At 36.2% G+C, this 13,527-nt stretch overlaps 1 protein-coding gene across 13 annotated transcripts in view; it reads right to left on the minus strand.

Annotated features, from left to right (window-relative positions):
• ERBIN (erbb2 interacting protein) overlaps positions 1–13,527 on the minus strand; it is a 116,320-nt gene that overhangs the window by 91,593 nt on the left and 11,200 nt on the right. For 10 of the 13 annotated variants that reach the window (XM_086867008.1, XM_086867012.1, XM_023943802.2 and 7 more), the window contains one exon: positions 4,530–4,641. The exons of the other annotated variants lie outside the window; for them this stretch is intronic. The gene's annotated coding sequence lies outside the window, so the exon portion shown is untranslated. The remainder of the gene's footprint in view (positions 1–4,529; positions 4,642–13,527) is intronic. 13 annotated transcript variants of the gene reach the window in all.

Consider the following 13,527-nt stretch of genomic DNA (forward strand, 5'->3'; position numbering starts at 1 on the left):
TTTCGACCAAGGGTCAGTGACATTACGCAGATCAACCACAAGCATTTTCTTTTCTCCTTTAAACTGAGTACCCAACACTTTTTTCTTTATAAACATTCTTAGAATTATTCATCTGTCTTTCATAAGCAGTATTTCCAGTATCTTGCATTTGTATTAGAAAGAAGTTGGGTGGTTTTCCTTCTGCACATGTTTTAATAGATATTCGACTTGCCTCTTCTCTGTAACTGATGTTTGCTTCAAATCTCTTTTTTTTTTTTTTTTGAGGAAAATCTGTCATCTCTTTTCACCCTAAAATCAAGCTGCTGCTCCATAACAGGAAAACCCCACTCCTTTTATACCACTTACACAGTCAGCTAGCTCACTCTTAACAGAATCTTTGTCTTCCTTTGCTTATCAACAGAAGTGTAAGAAGACTACTTGGACCTACAGAAACACTATGCCTTTTGTCCATTTATACAAAAATGATGGTCTATCTTGGATGTCTAAGTCTTCACAGATGTGTAATCTCTAGTATAACATCATCATGGCACTATAGCATTCCAAAACACACAGCACTTCCTCCCCTATAAATCAAAGCAACTCATTCCTTTTGCTTTCTGCATACAAGGCTTCCTTGGACTTGATGCAGATAGGCTAGCTTCAAATTCACCTGGTCTTATTAAGTAAAATCCAGTATTCCTCATCCTGATGTGGACATCTATCTGTAGCTCCCCACACCATTGTTGTATGATCCTCCTGACACAGGAATGATACAGGAAGGAAACCGTACTTTTTATATAAGCTTGTGCAATTAAATTTGTAAACTCTTAGAAATCTTCATATAAAGAAAAGTGTTTTGGCAGAAAAACAAACTATGGCACATCCATCACCACTACCCACAGCTGCCTACTGAAAGTAAACCATTCTTTCAGGCATTTCTGTCTCACCATCATTTCTTCCCAAAAGGAGGAAAATATACTTTAATATTATAATGTATACAACTGGATCATTAAGAAAAAAATATCCTGGGGTTAGGGGGGAAACAAGAAACAAGAGGAAAGGAGGAAATTGTCAGAGATGTCTGTGACAGACACGGAAGCAGTATCTTAACTGAAGAAACAGGCGCTAGCATTCAAAAACTGTCAAAAGCAAGTTTACTCGCCCACACTAGCTAGTACTTGATTCTATCTCCACGGAACAACGTAGATGGGAAAGAAGAGGAGAGAGGGAAGAGGAAGCCAGAATGTGCCATGCTATTTAAATACTTTAGAAGAATTCTCTGCACACTTCCTCTCTGACACCACCACCACCACACATTTATAACGCTGCTTAAGAAGTTTTTTATCTGCTAATTACTAAATTGACAAACAAGATTCAATAATTGCTTATGTAATGCAAGCATGAGTATCCCAACATCTAGCCTTTGCATAGAATTAAATTTGCCTCTACAGAGACCAGGATGTTTTCCTCACAATACCCAGTTCTGGCCATGTGACAGCCAGCAAGCTTATCACACCAGTCAACTGTGTGATAACTTAATCTTGTTTAGACTCTCTTAGCAGTGCACACATTTTAAGGGACAAACTAACTACCATTCTTCATTTGTCCTTAAACAAAAAACACATTTAACAAAGCAGTCTAGAATATGTTAACAGAAGTACCTATGAGTGAGAATTATTTCAGTTATTGAGACAGCTTGTCCATAACCTCTCCTGCACTACAGGGAACACCAGGCTCACAGAACAATGAGTTCCCCAAGTGCATTGCCAAGATAAAATACATCTCATGCTGACTAGTTTAACATTCACAGCTGAAACACCTGAGATATGTTTGAGCAGGCACTTCACGCCAGAACTTGTCAAATATAACTAGGAAGAGGGAGATTTCAGGCAGCATTTATTGCTACAAGGAGAAATGAATCAGCAAGTCAAGAGGGCTCATAGATAAAATATGCAAACCAGAGCTTATGTAACAATCTTGGAACATGTCCAAAATAAAGAAATCATAAAAATAGTGAAGGGATGGGATACAGGGGATCCTTTTCAGTCAATGTAGTTTTCTTTATTCAGGTGAAAATCTTGATAGCAAGACAATGAAATAGTAATTTTCTTAACTAGCTGTAATTACACAGCTACAGAATTGCATCTTTAAATAAAGCATTTTCAGAAGACTAAATACACTCCAAATACATTGCAAAAGAAGCTGTTATACTCTGTAAGAGTGAAGATTTCGGTCTTGTCAAATTCATGCATCAGGCAGTGCATGGATTACAAAAAGTTTAAAAAAAAAACCCGAAAACTTTTAGTCTCATGTTTCTTTCATGTACTTTGGCTATTCACAAGTAAAAACTTGCTTATGGTCTCTATTTCCATGTTGTATTTCAGCAACTGTAAATACATGTTGATACATTACCTTCACATTGGATCTAAGCATTTAACATTGTGCTCTGTCAAAATGTGAATTTAGCAGCTTGACATATCACAGTGACTTATCCAGAAATCTACTCATTACAAAACTTTTGAGAAGCTGGAGAACACACACTAAATTGGCACTAAAAAGCCCCTATCCAAGATGATCACAAAACATGAGGAACACTTACTAGATCTTTTGTCTACAGTACTTTATCACAACATGCTTTACAATTAAGATATTAAAGATACATGTGCAGCCACAAGCTTATGAAAAAGAATTCGCTTCACAATCCTGTTCTTTATAGTGGGTAGAGATTTTCTTCCCCCAATAAAGATTCATTAATCAAGTCTGCTAATGAATCAACTATTAGGAGTGAAAAAGGGACTAGACTTAAGAGTAAACCACTGCAAAACAAGAAACAAGCTCTAGATTTAAGCATACCATTTGAATTACCCCAGTAATACTGAAGGGTTTCCAAGTAAAAACAAGCAGATTCACAATGAAGCTATGATTCTAAAACAATGTTCTAATTTAATATAAAATTATTAGCAACATTGAAATATGTGTGTCTATTATCTTACATGTATTCAATGTTATCGAACAATATTAATAGCATAAAAAAAAGGAAGAACCTCCTCTAAATCCAAGCTGCACACTGCTGCCTGAATTCTCCACTTTGTGGTTAGCTTGGCAGTAAGCAGAACAGTAGCAGCTTACTAGAAGTCCCAGCCTATCCAAATGATAATTTTTTTTCTCTTTTGTGACAGTTTTTTCCAGAATATCACTCTCTAGTCAGAGAACTATGAAAGAACTCTCTAAAGTTTAACAGAGAAAAATGGCACTTTTAAAAGCTGTGTAAACAAGGATGTACAGAAACAATAATGTGAAAGCTTCACACAAAATATCAAGTACTTTCAGTATATATATATATATATATATATATATTTTAGAGTTTCCCTCTCAAAAAAAGAATGTGCTCCCCAAAACGTAATTTTTTTCATTAAAACACACTCTTTCCCCGTGAACTCATTTTTAAGAAAAAGTTCCTACACTTGGTACTGTCTTTTGACAATTTTTCCTAATTTAAGTATCATGACTTTTTTATTTCCAAGCCCATAATTTCTGCAATTATTAAGTACTTAAAACATTATTTTTCCCATTAAAATATTTCCCCTCTCAAAAGTCAAACGTTTTCTGTGGCTAGTTACACAAATTTCTAAATATGTGTATTCTAAATACATTCTTGAATCAGACCAAAAGATGCTGAGAGCAGAATAAAAAAAAGTGTTTTCTCAACAGTCCTTATTAGGACTAAGACAGTATATTATCCTACTCCAGTATATACTGTAATCTACTAAAGATTTCTGTGGCACTACAATTAGGGACAAAAATTATTAAAAAAAAGGCCACATCATTCTAGTTATTTTTCCCTGTTCCTCTATGACCCCTTCCTGAGCATCTACATGCATCTGTTATTAAATAATGAGATTTTTTAAAAAAACCCTTCAGTGTTAGCCCATTCTAAACATACCACTAACAATCTAACAAGTATACAGAACCACAAGACTGTTTGCATACAACAACAACAAAAAAAGATGACTCCCCCAAAGCAAAAATAAAACCAACCCAAATCACTCTAACCTTTCTCTAGATAGAAAAATAGCATCTAAGTTAGCTTATCCAGGGCAGAAATATTTGTTTAAAATTCATTTTATTTTTTGCACAAAAATAACCTGAATACATTACCATAAAATGGGTTATTAATTCAAAGTAAGGAAATAATGCAGGAAAATAGAGCAGAAGTAATGGAAGTCAGGTTGCCTCTGCACAAGTGTTGACACAAAGCTATACCAATTTTAAAACACAAACAGACCATGCTCTGTGACCCAAGTGCAATAGACAGTGCCAATACAGTGAATACCCTCAGCACCCCTCAAGAGAAAGCAAATACAATCCACATTTCTTATGCATCATCCCTACAAGCTAACATAATACAAATTCAGCAGTTAAAAATTTGTCATTCTTATAAGTGTGAGTGGGAGATTTTAACACACATTGAAAAGTGTAACTGAAACAAAAAGTGTGCCAAAACATTTGTTTTCCCTTATCTCCTTCAACATATGTGCAGAGTCACCTACCCAAATCACTCCACCACTGCCAATTTACACCATAGGAGCCTGAATCAGTTTCTCAGCTGGGACCACAGATTCACCAGGACGTCGAACAGTTTATTAAACCATCCACATGGATCTGTGAAAGAGAATTAAAAGAAGTGTTTTCAAAATGATGGGTGTAAGCAGCCTTGCACAAAACTAAGAGCTTCAAATCCACACATTTACTTTGTTCTACACCAGAATCAAACACCGACAACACAGAAGCAGTAATATGTAGCTTACCACAACAACCACCATTCTACCAACATTCGTTTTTGTTCTTTGTCAAATCTGAATGTAATGCAAACAGAAAAAGCATTTGTCAAAATACAGAAAACAGAACTGATTATGATCTCCTCCTACAGCAGCCAAAACTAAAACATATACACTACTAGCAAGCTAGAGCTCAGAACAGCTCCGTTATTTATATGAATGGAGTCAATTATCAGATTAACAAAATGTAACCAAAACCAACAAGAAGTTTTGTGCTCGACCTGGACTGAACAGCTTCCTCTTCAAAGCACTCTTTAAAGTTCTGGTGAATCTCAAGCGTGTTCTCTGAAAGAGAATCTATACCACCCACACAGACGTGAATGTTCCCACAGCCCTCATGGGGAAATAAAACTCACTGCGACAGATGAGTGTTTAAAAAAACCTTCAATCATTTTAACTGGAGCTGCCAGCTGCCTTTCATTTAGCTTAACATGAGGTCTTACTCAAGGTCTGCAGCCACAGCTATTGGCAAGAGTGGAGACAGTTGCTTACAAGTAGTTGGATCTATTTCTCAGAAGCTTACTCTGCCTGGTGAGCTTTTGTGGAGTATTGCCATACACTCTGTATGCTGAGAATACAAAGTTTTAATATCTGGTCCTGGCTAGTAGGCCAGAATAATGCAGTACATCTAAGATGCATGTGGAACATGCCCATGGCCTCATCTTGGTGACATTTGTTGAAGCCAGTTCAAATACAGTGCCGAAAACCAGAATAATAGTTTCTTATCTGTTTTTACAACAGCTAATACACCCCACCCAAAAATGGTATAATCAATCTAGATTTGTACATTGATAAATGGAACCTTTCCTGAAACAAGCTATTCTTCAGGAGATCAGATCCTGCTTAGTTCTTAATAGACAGTCACAAAACGGAATTTCATGATTCCTGGAGTTTCAAGATTCCTAAAGTTTCCAAGACAAACAACGGCAACAGAATTGTCAAGAAAATAAAAGTGTTTCTGCCACTGCCAGAACACTGTGAGATTTAACAAACCCTAAAGCATCCACAGTAATAGAGCTACCTTTTCCAAAACATTGCTGTTATCAGCTCCCCAAGGTGCCATGGCCACTCCAACTAGAGACTCTGAAAAACGCCATGGTTAATGAATGCACTGCTACTTTCCTAGGAACAAAAAAAATTGGGCTGTTGTCCCTTGAAGTGGTGGCTCTGGAACCTTCCTTCTAAAATTTTCCTACTGCTTTCCCACCTACAGCCAAGTACTAACATAAGTACCACATTAAAACAAATTTATATCTAGCCAGCAACTCTCTTCATACACACCCTGTTTAGAAACTGATGGTCTATGACATAAAGCCTGAATAGCTTTCTTAGCTCTTAACTAAGGAGAGCTGACTAACCTTCCTCTCTTTTGTCTTGTGATCTTCCAGAGAAGATGCAGTTCAGTTTGAGACATAAGTGGCATCTTTATAGATAAAGAATGGACTGTTGAATATGCTGTTGCTTCCACATTAGCTATTCAAGTTTGTAACTACCTGACATCTATGATACAAGTACTTGGTGGTGAAGTAGACTCCAAAAGTTAACAGCTGAGGAGGAGTAAGAAAATAAGAATTTTACACATCACTAGAAGAAAGACCTTTGACACTTCTCCTAACGCAAATTTTCCCCACAACAGGGTAACTTAAAAAGTAGAACTAAGGCTACGGTCTACTTCTGGCTTTTTCATTATTAGAGACTTGTAATTTTGAATTAAAACACACTACCTAATTAATACCAACAAGTAAATCCAACTCGAACCCCTGGCGGGCAGGTCACTGTACAAAAAAAAAGGACCCATATTACACTTGAGTTACAAACCCATTTCAGAACAGTTATGAACAACCAGGACTTCCAGAACTAGCCAGATTTGAGCTGTTGAATACGTAAATCATCCTTTCCAGACAGTATGTTGGAGCTTTTGTGGCTGCAAAGATGATTAGGAGAATCAGCTTGAATTTTACTCTACTATCACACTTGTGAAAAGAATGCTGCATTTCAAAAAAAACCCCAAAACTTAAAAAACAGAAAAACAGAACATTTTTTTTCCATTTTACTGTATCTAGTTCACTGTTACTGTTATTCCATTTTCCAACATGACATGAATGATCAAGGTCTGCTTATCTATAGGAAATTTTGTTAAAGTGCTGTGAAAAATCAGATGTGGTTAGTACTGCTATCAGGTACTTCACAGTTTGAAGAATGTATCCCAGAGTCTATGCTAAAATGACTTGTAATATTACATTATAAACCAAGAATACATGTAACTTTGGCTAAGCCTACTGAAAAAAGGTGCCAGATGGAACACCACAAAGGACACTACTTTCACTTCCACTCAGAGCCAGGAAACATTGTTACACCACTATCTTAGCAATATAAGAACAACTAATGCTAGCAGTGAGTAATGGAAAAAACAAGCAGTAAAATTAATTTAGAAATATTCTACTAATTGAGTTTTAATATTGTAAAAAAGGTTAGTTGAGATACTTATTAAGTCAGTGCAACTGCATCAGTATATCTATGCATAAAATGTAACATTTTGCTTTCACAATGAACAGGAAAAAATATAATTTAGTACCTCAGGATTCTTCCCCTCCATTTTCTTCATCTGCCATGAAAAAATTAAAAATGCTATTTAAAATTTTTTTAAGCAATTTTTTTAAGTTTAGCTGAATCCAAAGTGCCAAATAAGAAAAATAGAATATATGAGCATAACTACTAGCAGTGCACATACAAAATCAATACTTTAGCAAACATATTAATGCAGTTGGGCATGAACTGCTTTCTGCAATCAAGTATATAATTTGTATATTTTTTTCCATTAAGCTGAACAAACAGAGGATGCATATAATTACAGATAACATATAAAAATGAGTTTGCCTATATTACAAGAAGTTGTTTTGATATGTATTCCACTTAAAAAAAAACCAACTTTTGTTTGTTTTTGTTTGTAAGTGCTTAAACACACTTGACTACAATCATTAAAAGTGTTAAAAGATAATATGGTTATTGGAAGCTAGGTGATTGGCAGGAGAGGGCATCAACTTGCAGATACTTTGTGAGCTTAAGTACTTGATGTTGAGTAGCTGACTGATTTGTATGAAATCTTAACACTTAAATTCTGTATTGGATCCTAAATTCTTCTCTGGTTTAATGACTCCAGGGGAAGGGTAGAAGGAAACCCACTCCAGCAGTACATAGTAACCTCACTAAGCTCAGCTTCACTACTGGCTATTGCTCCAGCATCCAAGACTCACAGTTCATATTCAAGTGCCAGGACTGATACCAGAAAATGCATGATCTCAGCAGAGAGAGAACAAATAATTTTTCTAGATCTTTAAATATCCCCCCCACCTTATTTCAAGATACAGAGATATAAATACAGGCACATACACCTAAGAAGCAGTGTTCAACTTCTATTCTAACCACACAGCAGAACAAATGTAAAAATACATAGTTACCTTTCACAGACCTTTTCTGCCCAGCATTTTAACACATGCCAGATGCACTGAAACTACACGCCAGTCCCTCAAAATCTGACTCCCAAAATCCTAAAACTGCAGCATCAAAAAAAGAAAAAAAATCTTTGGTTTTAAGTGGAAAAAATGCAGGAGAAAGGCAACTCTACAAACAGTAAAAGTGAATGCAGTTGATAATATTTCAGTCACCCATTCACTTAGAGGGGGAGGGATTAATGCAAACACAAAACTGTACAAAAAAAAAGAAAAAAACACTTGTCCTCAGGTTCAGAATCAATTTCAATTTACCACACTCTAGATTCTTTTTACAGATAGACTCTCAAAAATGAAATAACAAATGAAGGAAACACAAAAAAACATGCAACTTTTTCTGTGTTCATTTGTAAAGTCAATAGGCACTTCAGTATCTTAATAACTAACTAGACTATGAATGCATCTAATAAAAAAATCCTAGTATATTTTCAATCTGGGGGTTAGGGAGGGAAAAGAAACAACCAGCCTTTGCATCACATTTTCAAAATTCCAGCCCCAGAGAAATTAGTATCCTTATACTAGCTACTCACTCTCAAGTATGCAGATCATCGTTTAGAAACTACCTTCATGAAGAATTCAGTATCTCCAAATCCAACATAGCTTAATCCTTGTACTACATAATTTGAAAGAAAAAGCCTAGTACATAAGCTATCATCCCAAATATAATGTTCAAGAAAATCTGGGACATAATCTATTCTAAGTTTTTTTCTATCTTTGAACCCCAGGAAAACGAATTATCTTACAGCAAACACTATTTCCCCTGAAATACTACATCAAATACTTCTCAATCAGCCAGAAGATAAGGTGTCATTTCACAGACTAAAAAGCAGGACATACAAATAGACATCTGCTGTAATGAGAAACAGCTTAACTGCTTAAGGATGTATGACACCTTAGTATTCCAGTAACCAGGCAATGTACAGCTAAGCTATCAGAAGTAATTGCTACGAACACTGGTTTGCCTGTAGAAGAAGAAAGTCCTCAACTCAGTTTTAAGGTTTGTCATGAGATGCTTCTAAGTGCATTGGAGGGAGCAATTTAAACTCAGATAACAAGAAATGCATTTTAAACTCACTAATGCTTTAATAGATCACTGCACTCTAGTCTCTCCAGAGAAGCAGAGATAAGCACAGTATCAGTCTTGAAAAGCAGGTAACAGCAGCTGTTTCTATTCACTTCATGCCCATGAGTGCAACCTCCTCTCTAATATAGAGGCTTGCCCCTTCTGGAAACAGGAAGATCAGAAGTGTACTGCATTTCATGAGTGCAGTAGAGTCAAATGAGGCCACTATACAAGGCTCCTCACTGCAAATCCACAGTACCTCCACACCCAGCTGGCAATCTTCCTAGAATATTTGAGAACAATGAAGCAAAATGTCCTCTATTCTCCCATCCTCTCCCATCCTCTGCCCCCTTAATTTCAATCCCTCCATGAATAAAGGTGATTCTACCCTGCCTATCTGAAATTGAAAAAGTAAAATACTGTAAAGGCATTGCACACTCTAAGTGACAGACATTTCTAAGTCCATCATTTTGTAATAATATGTAACATATAACTTGTTTACTAATCATACGAACTGCCCATCACCTGTCAGTTCTCCACTCACACTAGCCGTGAAGTCTAATCTGAAGGAATAGCATGCCACATTCATATACTGTTGACCTACACATTTCGATCAAGAGATCCCTCTAGATAATGAAAAACAAAATGCCACCAGAAATCCCATCTAGCTAAAGAGGCTAGATATACGTCTCAAAAGCAAGTGCTCTGAAACACAGCTTTCAGGAGAAAAGATCTTCACCATTTCCTCTCCTTTTCCATAGTTAGTTATTTCCCACTCCTGCAGCAACTAAAAACCATTTTACAGAGAAACATCAAATTCCCAGCCTACTGTCTCAAGTCTATAAGTCAATCTCCCTATGGCAAGAAAAAATAGGAAATGGGAGGTGGTAGACTATAAATCTGCCAAAAAGGAGATGTAACTGGATAAGTATCCCAGTTCTTACCTGGACTTTTGACTTTTATGTATATATTATCAAGGATCAAATCCCTGATGATGAATAGTGACATTTACATTTATGGTGGGTAAGTGGAAGACTATTCCAAACCAACAACTGGAACTCAACAGGCAAATCAATCTCCATCATGCAAAGTTCAAACTAGAGCTTGCTGAAGCAAGAGTAATCCCTGCTTTTCCCTCACACCTGCCTTTTATTACAGCTAGAGTTTGCATAATCACACTGCAAGTCCAATCAATAACTGATACAAAAAGCCTAAACCTGCAAGGCATTGGAGAGAATTTTTTTTCATTTAGATCCATTTGCTCAACAACTCACTGACCATCAGTACCATGTCTCCACCTTCAATACTGTGTCTTCCCTTTCAATACCTTGTCTTCTTTCTGAAGAAAAGAACTACACCGGAAGCAAAGAGGAAGTGCACAGAGCAGATGCAGCAGAATAAAAGACCAGACATTTAGCCACCGGCTTTACAAATTATATCTCCTTTAGATAGCAAAGGTGAGAACTTCATTATTACTGGTATTTTTCTTTTAGTACAAAAAAGATGTATCAAAAAACTTATACAAGCATATTTTAATAGTCACAATAGCACAGGTTGGCAAAATTCATTAACGTGTGTCACGTTTACAATTAAATCCGCCTTGGATTCATAGTTCGGGGGGGGGGCGGGGAGGGGCAGGAGAGAGGAATTATAAAAATTAAAAAAAAATTAAACATGATAAATATCTACAAGCAGCCAAGAAGAAGCAAGGATGCTCAGTGAATCAAGTGACCAGTTTGGTCCAGACACTGACTGTACCAGCCGGTTTTACACTACAAAACTGAAAGAAATATTCACAGGATGTGGTCTGAACTTCAAGACACTGTTGCTCAGCAAGTGCTGTGCATGTTTTTGCACCAGAAAGTCTATTACCTGCCTACCTAATGTTTTAAATTTTTAAGAGACTTGAGGGAATGAGAATAAAGCACACAAAAGTATACAGACCATCAACCCCAACATGATACATACGAAATTTACATACATTTACTTTCTTTTAACCAAAGAAAAAAACCTTTATAAATTCCGAAGTGACCAGTACAGGCAGTTGCTTTGTAAAGAAGCACTATTCACAGAGTCTCCAGTTGTTCACTTTGCCCTAATATTAAGGTTACAAAAACGTTTAGAAAAACATTCAATTAATATCAACCTGTAATTCAAACCATAAATAGATACACTGAATAGATTTATAAAAATCTGTATTTATATACACAACAGTGCCACTGATCTAGATGTATCTTTCATGTGTCCCATTGTTCTTAAAATGTAGTGAAGACAAAACATAGCCAAGACAAAATGCAGTTCAAGCTTCCAAGAGCATCAGAAAGCTGCCACTTTATAATCTGTGATGCCCATGACTTAGAGCAGTATGCAACCTATTTCCAATCTTGACAGTAAAGGTGATTTGTCCTAAATCAAGCCCATGAAATAACACATCTTCTATTAACCTTCAGATGTTTGGGTGTAAAGCAAGTATAGTAGCTGGTATGCATTCAACCAGTCTCTACTGCACCCACATTTCTCATCTAAATTCCTCTTCTACAGCCCCTACTACTAAATGATTAACTTAGAAACACCCACACCATGCACCTCAAAAACAGTTATCAGTAAATCTTGATAAGAAGAATTCAAAACAGTTTTTTTTATATTAAAAATAATTCTTCCATGATGCTGTCTGCTAGTTTGCTCTCAAATCAACATTACCAAGGTGTTAAAAGACACAAAGGAGAAAGAATGAAACAAAGCATAACAATCAATATGCTTTTAAAAGTCACAACAGTTATACATTGTGGTTAATTGAATCAGAGTAAAATTAAGTTACAAAGTACCTTAAAAATAAACAAAACAACCAATGATGAAACAACTCTTTAATGGAGAAGTATAAAACAGGTATAAAACAAATATAAAACAAGCAACAGTACAGAAAAATCTTGGAAAAAAATTTGGAATAAATGCAAAGAAGGGAAAAAAAACCCTGTAGATTCCATACCATTATTTGTCTATGAAAGTGCTTTGATGGCAGTTGCAGTTGGTTAAAGAGTAAGAAAAGAAAATACATTATAACTCTTGTAAGTACACTGCAATCTGCAACATTTACATGTTCCAAAAGCTGAAACCCAAATTTTGTATCAAGCTTATGTTTTCTGAACAACTGCATTAACACTATGATAGTAGCAAGTCCAACTTGAACACAGGTATGTGAACTAATTTCGAAGTCTGTTTGAAAATAAATTCCTGCTACTCATGATGACAAGGGCTAAAGTGCAAGCAAGATTTAACTTGGAATTTCACAACAAAAATGTCAGCAAACCAGGCCAGACTCAATAGCATTAACAGATAGGTCTAAGGTGCAGGGAGGAGAGGGACACCCACAGATAACTGCCTATACGCCTGAAATACATTTCAGGTACACTAAAGAACTAAAGGAAAACATAGACCTGAGATAACATTTCTTTGTGTTACTACTTCTGGTACTTCCTACAATTCAATAGCTATAGACCACTCCTGCAGCCATTGATAACTGGGAGATGAGCAGAAACACTGGAATTAACTGTGCTTGAACAAGTCAGGCCTCTCTGTGGCTAGCAGGACCACTACTTCATGAAACACAAAATTTGGTGACTAGAATGAAGATAAATGCCACACTTCAAAGAAGAAGAAAGGCTGAGGAAGAAGAAAGCTCATGTATACTAAATATATGTCTATCGATTTTCTTATAACTATCCCAAAGAAGGCTGAGACCAATCAAACTAACACACATCACAATCAGGGAAGGCAGCTGGACTGCCAGAATAAGTACAAAAGTAAACAATAACCCTGAGCTGACCAAGATACAAACAGGCAGCTCCAGGATTGTCTCACCTCTTAGCAGACAAGCAAATCTTTAAATGGTGATACCATTATCATGGGACAGCCAAAAATCTCAGGGAGTGGAATTTCAACCAGAAAACAAACACAGCAGCACCTCCTTTTTCAATTCAAGAGACAGGAATGCATCAAGTTTCCAGACCTGCTTTACAACTAATCTCTCACAATCACCCCAAAAGCTACAAAAATTATAGCATTTATGGCCTCTGCTACAGATTCTGCTTCACATGAAGCTACTTTATTATTAAATGCGTGTTTTAAATAAATCCATGCA

This window comes from Cyanistes caeruleus, chromosome Z (assembly GCF_971803275.1).
Source record: "Cyanistes caeruleus chromosome Z, bCyaCae1.hap1.1, whole genome shotgun sequence".
NCBI classification, from domain to species: Eukaryota; Metazoa; Chordata; class Aves; order Passeriformes; family Paridae; genus Cyanistes; species Cyanistes caeruleus.